The 8,859-nt window shown below is 38.0% G+C and overlaps 1 pseudogene; it reads left to right on the forward strand.

Annotated features, from left to right (window-relative positions):
• Positions 1–223: 223 nt before the first annotated feature.
• LOC140925358 (galactosylceramide sulfotransferase-like) lies at positions 224–8,341 on the forward strand (annotated as a pseudogene).
• Positions 8,342–8,859: the final 518 nt, after the last annotated feature.

An 8,859-nucleotide genomic window follows, 5' to 3' on the forward strand; every position in this document is an offset into this window, starting at 1 on the left:
GTTGTTTTCAAAATTTGCATAGATCGGGCGCTGCAAAGAAATATTTAGGTTACGAGCGCTTCGAAATACTGTACCTTCAGAACGGCATAGCTTTTACTTGTTGTGCTATATCTTTCTAAACTATCGATCGATTCTAGCTTAAAAACTCTCAAAAGCAGCGGTCTAAATGTCAAAGCCCGTGGCTGGTTGAAATCGTCTCTTGTTTGTTTTCAAACGATTTAGGATGGATCGAACCGACTTTGGATCGATTATTTTATCAGCTTGTGGTATGAACGAAACGTTTTTCTTCTCGATAAATTAAAGTTCACTCAACAAATTTAGAAAGATTTACTTGACTTTTCATATGTGGAACGAACCTACTTTTTTATGGAACGATCTGACCATGGAACGAAATGACAGGTTACCGTCATGCCCCTAGCAGACTACCAATGAACAAATTAAAAGCTTTGTTACAGAAAACAGGGAAAGTGACACTTTTTGTATGGAAGAGTATTCGGAAAAATACACCATTGTCGTCTGAAATTCATTGTTACGTTAAAAGTAGAAAGGGTTTTCACTTAAACGGGTACAGAAGTAACTGTAACAGTGCGAGGTTTTTAGTTAAGGGGCAACTCCAAAACTAGTTCGTAAACGAGGGAAGGTGTATCTGTCGTCCATGCATCAGAGCACAGGCGATTTAGGTGGAATGGGATATCCAAATAGGCTTCTAAGTAAGAATTTGCCCCTCTGTACATGTAATTATCCATTTTATACTGCTCAAAACAGTTTGAATCACCGGGTTAATTTGGCCAATTTAAGCTTTGTACTGATATAGATAAAAATCCAGGACCTTCAATTTATGTAGATGCTGCAAAAACAATTAATACTCCATACTGTCAAGGAAATGTTACAGGATTTGGATAAAATGGTGGACAACGATGTGTCGCAATGAGTCTGCGCTTTAATTTACAGTAAGATAACAAAGATGACTTCAGTTGATGATATGACTCAAATAATGATTGTTGGTATTCAATTAGATTCGTGTCTGTCACTGCTTGCAAGACAATCTATGTCAATGTTAACAGAATTGCCAGGAATGGTCACAGTGTTTGAGCAATTTTTCCATCTTGAATACATTGACAGTTATACTTGTAACATCCATCTCTACTGTATATGCCACTCACAGGTTACAGCATTTGAAACACTCTTGGCACTGAACTACAACTCATTCATTTTAACGGTGGCAATTATTGGTGTTGGTATCTACAGCATTGAGGCTGGGGAATATAATGTATTTGATTCTTATGCTATGTATCATAACAGTCATAGTGAAGGGACATGTGTATTGTTGGAAATACCATCCATGCATAAATTAGTACAATATTTTCAGACTCTACATAGGAATGAGGATATATATGAACTTAAAGGTGTACATATTGCCACCTTTGAACCTCATCTTTTCTCAAGCAACGTTGAAAATTGTAGTATATCAAATGTTAATAGTTACCAATGTTCCAGTAAACAGTGCTGCCCTATAGCAGTATATGCAATGTGTTACTCTGTTATTATTCCTTGTGGATACTGGACTTAAGGAACTTTATTTGCCCTTGTTAGTAACCGGAATACACTGTAGAAAGTGATGGGTGTGAAAAAACATCTGTCGGTATCAGTGGAGTTGAGATAAACCTTACTCTCTGGGCTGTTACCACTTATGTCCTATGTTGTAATTTGGCTCCAAGCATGTCTGCATTGAAGATGTGCATATTTTCAAACATTGTCGTGAAATGACACTATTTTTGTTGTGGATTGGGACATACTGTATAAGCTGTGTGGTTCAGCAAACAAGTGGAGTAAAGGATTTGTCTTCTCTGGTAAGATATTTACTGCAATAAGGCATGTTCAAAGTATCATACCCGTAGTACGACCACGCCCAAATATACGCTCACACAGCGTCTTGTTATGCTAGATCAATATGATCAAGTTCACTCAATTTCTTCGTCAAGAATTAAAGTGTTAAGACAATCTCATTAATTTACTTGTAGTTTTGAAGTAAAAACGCATGCCATTCATAAATATAGAGCGCAAACAAAAATTCAACAACAACATATTGTCGTAGTCAACAAAATAAATCAAAGTATGAATTTATGAACGACCTGCAAAAGACTCTAGACCAAAGATAAAGACCAAGACTGTTTCAAATCATTAACAATTAGACTTGTCTGTCGCTACCAAGAGCCATAATGAAACAAAAGACTAAAAAGAGACGCTGTTTTTTGCATAATGTCTTTGTTTTGATCTTAGGGAAACACACATTGATCGCGCAAAATTAAAATTGTTCGATCGTGCCGAATCACTGCGACTTGGAGAAAGACAGAACCAAGTACCATTGGTATACTACTCCATTAAAAGCAGTCCGTAAATAAAAAGGGAAAGTAATCTCTGGTATTTTCCAAAATTATGCTCGAACACCCAAACAGTTCAAAAACATGGCATTCACAGGATCTAACTCGTACTGGTGCCTCTCTAAGTCCGTTGTGAACAAGCTGGAAGAGCAAACGGTCGTGTTTATCGTTGCCGTGAAGCACTAAAGATAAATACAAGAGGGAATGTTTTCGAATTCTATGACGTCTCCTTCGCCAGGGTATCAGTAAAAGGCGGGTCAGGGGTAGGGGTCTATCTTTTTTAAAATAATGCTGTTTTAGGTTTAGGGTTAGGGTTAGGGTTGACACTAACCCAAACCCTATCAGCATTATTAATTTTTAAAAAATATGGACCCCGATCCCGACCCCGACCCCACGTTTCACTAACACCCCCTTCGCCTAAGTTTAGTTTCATCACGAAACTCATGGCCATGTGGATGTAATTGCTCTTAGTAATAAAACAGCCGCCGCCAACTCGATAGCCACTTCATGTCCACATACTTTGAGCACGAAAAAAAAAATCCAAAAACCAGCAGCCTCTAAAGTAACTCAAGGTTATGTGAAGTCTAAGGAAAATTCCATCTAAGATTCCATTTGTGGAGTAGCCGTCGTTAATTCTCTGCCAGTGCAACGGCCGCTATAAAAGGACACTGTAAATCCGCGTACAAAATTCCGAGGGCAAACAATTTCAAAAATAGCGCAGAAAAACTCTTTTGAAATCACCATAGAACGATTCTTTATTATATAAACACTAATGAAATACCAGGTGAACTTTCGTGCGAAAACATGATATCTTCACACGTGAAAATAACATGTTATTTTCACATGTGAAAATATCACCGTTGCTATGGCTACATAATAGATCACGCCTTTCGCAGGAAATAACTGTTTCATTGAAATGGTTTAGTATTTCATTGGTGTTTATAAAATAAATAGAACATTACATGGCTGCTTGGAGATATGAAATTTGTCTTCTCGTGTTGAAAATATTTCACTCGTTCGCTTTGCTCACTCTTGAAATATTTTTCAACACTCGAAGAGAAATTTCGTATCTCCGCGCGCCCATGTAATATCCTCTATTTATACAAAACCTCCCTAACTATCAAACGATGGCTGAGATTTAAACAGATAAAAAACAGCCTTCTAAAATCCCCGACAGAACTTGAAAAAGTCGTGTTGACGTTTTCAAGTTTGTTTTCATTGCCTCGCACATGCGCCAGGGGTGACGCGAGGTAGTTACAAAATGTTTACTACCTCATTTTTCTTGACCTTGATGCCTATGTATTTAAAGCCATCTTATTCACTGAAACATTTTTCAAGCTGATCGAATACAGAGAAGTTATCTTGAAAAATTCACTGCTCATTAGGCATGCAGAAATGCAGATTTGAGAAGACCATTTCCGAGTTCCTAAAACTTTCAAAACGGGGCTAAGTGTAAATCTTTCTTGTGGAAATGAGCCGTTTTATTTGCACGAGAATAAAAATTATTATAATTATGTTAATTGCTTTGCTCTTAGCCTCGCTTTGAAACGGAAGCTGTGAGCATATTGTATGTGGCCTATTTGATACTGGTTGCGGCAAAGAGGGACTGATTCAATTAAGCAACAGACCACACTTTCTATGGGTTTACCGGCGTGATAACCCACGCGGGATGTTGGGAGAACACGAGAAAAGCTTGTAAATCACGAGCCGAAGGCGAGTGATTTACAAGTTTTTCGAGTAACTTGATCAGATATCTCTTTTCGGAACAATTTCTTTCATTCAGGAATTTAATTTTGACATAAAATAAATCAAGAATACTAAAACTATCCGCTTTGTTGCTGGTTGGCACATGGTTAAGCTTTCCTAAAGACTTTCTACACCAGAAATTCACACAGTTGTTGTCTTTCTCTGCGATTTGGCATTGTCGTGAAATGTAAACTGCTTTCCAGCTTTGTGCTTTATAACTTTTAAAGTAGCGAATTGTGATGCTCTGTAATAAAATGTGGAAACCAACACTTTTTAATTTTAAGAAGGGCTGGGTAAGTAACTTGTTCTGTGTTTTATTCTTTCTAAAATTGTTGTTTGCAGATCAATAGCCCGTTTTGTTTATGGCTCGTGTTCGGGATGCCTTTTTCTATGGGTTTACGTATAATAAACCATAGGTTTTTGACCAATCAGATCGCGCGTACTATCTCAGTTATTTTATAAATTCAAATAATTGATTCATTAATGGAATATATGAGGGTAAGCCTGACCAGGCGTGACTTTAAACCTTTGGATCACTTTTGTAACGGCAAAGATCGATGCCCAACCCTATCTTTAAGGTTAATTTAACTTCAATTTTCATTCAATTAAGATAGCTTCTGTATGAATTTCAGTCATCATACAGGGAGACATAGATCTGCAATTTTTCGCAGCAGTGTGGCTTGGGCTGAGAACAGGAACAAGAGAAAGAAGATAAAAAGAATGCCAAAAAATAGTATATTAACCTATCTTTGGCTTTTGTCACTGGCCACAACTTTTACTTTGTGGCTTTTCTACACGCGGTTGAATCATGTGTGGGACCTAAGGTGAGCAAAACTTTACACATTTTTAAATTTTAAATTTTTACTTCTTTTCGCCTCATGATTGACAAACGGCTTATACAGTTATTGAGCAAAACATTATTTGCAGTGGCGGATCCAGGGGAAGGGCCCTGGGGAGATCGGGTTCCCCCCCCCCCCCCTTATCTGAAGGTCTGGATTCGCCACTGATTTGCATGATTTTACTCAATCGTCCTTCTGTGGTAGAGAGTAGAAATGCATCAACGAAGGCAGGTCGTTTTTTCTTTTTTCACGGTAATTGTGACGAGAGAAATTGTAAAAAGCGGCAACTGAGTGAAAGGTGTCAGCCTGTGTGTACCTCATAACTAACTTAAATATTATATAATAAGGGAATGCGAAAAGCTGCGAAAGTTACCTGCGAGCGATCCGTCCTATCACCGTACGTCAACACCTCTGTTAATAATAGGGAGCTTAAGCAACCACGCCGGCATTGACGGCAGCGAGAATGTAGCTTAACATGGGAATTCACGCTGTTTTATACTGTATCGCTTTTATTCCATCTTGTTCAAATTGTCAAATGTTCGCGATATTTCTAGACATATATTTTAAAGGACTTCGTACTCCATAAAATGGAAAATGCAAAGTTTCACGTCGTCGTTATAGACTGACGTCAACAAAGGAAGGAAAGGAACTATTTCCTGGTAATTTCCAACAAAAGACCTGGTAATTTCCAACAAAAGACCAGTCAGTGTCGGTGGCTAGTGGTGGAAATTTACCTCGCCGCTTAGCGACCTCGGTAAATATTCACCAGCACTAGCTACCTCCACTTCGGTGAATAATTGTTATATATACCGTGTGGCGCGAAGTTTTTGCGGGAGTTTATTTTTGCGGATTGGCGATATTTTGTGTTTTGCAGAAATAAATTTTTGCGATTAGGACAAATTGGTTTTTCTTACTGGGAATTAATTAGCCTACGAGCAAGCTCTCCTATTTGGGCGAGCGAAGCGAGAACGCCCCTCGCTCGAGCGTTCTCGCGAGGTTCGCTTCCCTCGCCTAAATAGGAGAGCTTGCTCGCAGGCTAGGAATTAATTTTTGCGATTTTTTTAAAGTGCCCGGTACCCAGCATTGATAATGTTTTCGTTGTTTTTGTTGGAAATTACTAGCAAATAGTTCCTGTCGTTGTTTTGGATACATTCTCGCTTGTCTCTCGTAATATCGACCGAATTCATACTGTAGATGGTATTACTTAAAAAGTGAAAAGTATTTAAACTGAATAACACTTAAGATATTTCCTGGTCACATCATTACCGTATTGATTCTTCAAGCTGTAAATGACCTGTAAGAAGTTGATAATCAGACTCATAAGGTTGTGTTTTTGGAATCGCATAGTTAATTCACAAGAAAGTTTATCCAGTCATATTCGGAGAAGAAGATTGACACCTTTCCTAGATCGACTACTCGATATAATTTTTAAACAACAACTTTAGAACCCTTTTAACTAATCACAGTATTGTAGGGATTTTATATAGAACTCGTCACCTCGTAATTTTTATATTGCTCCCTTGTTTATACTGGCTGGACAGCCCAATATTAACAGTCAAATTTAAGAAAGAAATTGTTTGAACAAGGCAAACCCCTCCAAGGTTTCATGCGGATGAGGCACCTTCAGCCAATCACAGAAGACTTGCTAAGCATTAATTTGAGCTAGGAAGAATGGTTTGCTAATCATTATAAAATCAAGGTGCGACAACGATATAGAGAGTGTGTATTCCTGATACTGCAATGTAAAGTTGTATGAAAGAAGTCACATCTCATTTGTTGAAGAAGAACCAGCTAGTTCCCTCTAAAAAGTTCTTCTTACGGGATACCGTTTTGTTTCTGATAATGAAAGAGGCAAGTTGTAATTGAACAGACACGATTTATTAGTACTGTATTTTTGTGTAGCGAATTGAAGTTAGAGAATATTTACTCTGGAGTAAATTTTACCGAAAAAAATGTTTGCGATAATTGTTATTGCGGGAACTTATTTTTTCGGATCACTGGGAAAAATCGCAAACATTAGAACCTGCAAATATTTCGTGCCACACGGTAGTCAGTTTACTCCCTTATACCTGATTCAAAGCCGGGCCAGAACAACACAACTACAAACACATGATTAAGACGACCGTGTAATCATAATCCCATTTTTTCAGCCTAAGGCTCAAAAAGGTAGGTCATTTTCGGATCTGAAACGACGGATGTCAAACTACTTTGTTCCTTTATCGATTATTTTTACAGGAATATAAATCATATCCGGCATCTGACGTCAAAATGGCCTCCTTCCATTCGCCCAACTTCAAGATGTGTTCCTTGCGATCACATTATGTTCCTTAAGACACATAAAACTGGTGGATCAACTATCGTCAACATCCTCTTTCGATATGGAGACAGCAGAAATCTCACATTTGCTCTTGGGACCAGTCATCTAGCCTGGCCACAAAGATTCCGCATATCTCAAGTTATTCCTTTGTACAGACAACCTAACATTTTGTGCAGCCATACGGTATTTAACAAAAAACCCTTGAACTGGCTTTTTCCGCGAGAAATTAGCAAGTACGTAACAATTATTAGAAATCCGGTGGATAATTTTGAGTCTTTCTTCAACTATTACCACATGGGTAAAGGTTTAGGCCTAGGAGACGATCCTGTGGTTTCACTTAAGAATTTCTAGAAAGACCGTCATCATTTTATGACACATCCGGTGCAAGAAAACCGAGTATCAATGCAAGAAACCCAATGATGTTTGATTTGGGTGTTAGCCAAAAATATTTCCAAAATAATACAGCTGTTACCGAGTACATTGACTTTCTAAACAAAGAGTTTGATTTGGTTATGATTATGGATTACTTTGACGAATCATTAATATTGTTGAAGCGCCTGTTGTGTTGGGAAATAGATGATATTTTGAACGTGAAGGTAAACGAAAGACTAGACAAGGAAAAGGCTTCTAATCTAAGTGACAGAGTAAAGGAAAACATAAAACGGTGGAATAAGGCAGACGTTCTGTTATTCACTTATTTCAATGCAACATTTTGGAGAAAAATAGAAATGGAAGGTTCAGGGTTTTACGAAGACCTGTCTGCTTTCCGTGAAAGGAGATTGGAGCTACAGCAAATGTGTTTTGAGAATGGAACTGGGGCAACGCAACGGGTCTATAAGGGGAAAGATGTAAAGAGCTATTCCACTAGAAAAGATTTGAATTCAAGTTTTAAATTTTTGTGCAATCGCCTCATCATAACGGAGAACAGTTACCTAGATGAGCTGCGTAAAAAGCGTAAGAAAGAACTGGAATCAGATTTGGAGAAACAGACCGGGATTGATGACTCTACTAGCTGGGACGTGGCAAAAGATTTGCAGTATATACCCGTAGAAACTTAATACACAGTAATTAGTTGGGATAGGCCGGCAGCATGTCCCGGGGTGCAGGTGAAGTCAGTGAAAATGATTTTTTCGTTACTTCCTTATCAAGGCTACTAGTGCGCATTCTCACCCAGGAATCCACCAGCTTAAATGACCTAACCAAATGGTAATTCTGAATTGAGATTGGACTGGGTTTTTTTTAAATAATTAGCCAAAAAATAAAATATTTGTCTTTTAGTCCGCCTCGGAATCTGTTGTAGTCATTATTTCAAGCAGCTAGATCATGTCTAAAAGAGCATAATTAACTTATATCTTCGATGTTGTGTGTTAAATTCATACTAGTGCAGTATATCAATTTAAGCGAGATAGTTGATGTTTTGAAAGCTGTCTTCATTGTGACTGGTGAACACTTTCGCACACTCTGATTTAAGCCCTAACCTAGAACCCGCAACAGGCTAATCTAATAAACAGAATTGTACAGCAAGTAAATTTTCAAAAATTCAAGAGAGTTTATGAAGAGTGAGAACGCACATCTG

This window comes from Porites lutea (genome assembly GCF_958299795.1).
Source record: "Porites lutea chromosome 5 unlocalized genomic scaffold, jaPorLute2.1 SUPER_5_unloc_1, whole genome shotgun sequence".
Classification (NCBI taxonomy): Eukaryota; Metazoa; Cnidaria; class Anthozoa; order Scleractinia; family Poritidae; genus Porites; species Porites lutea.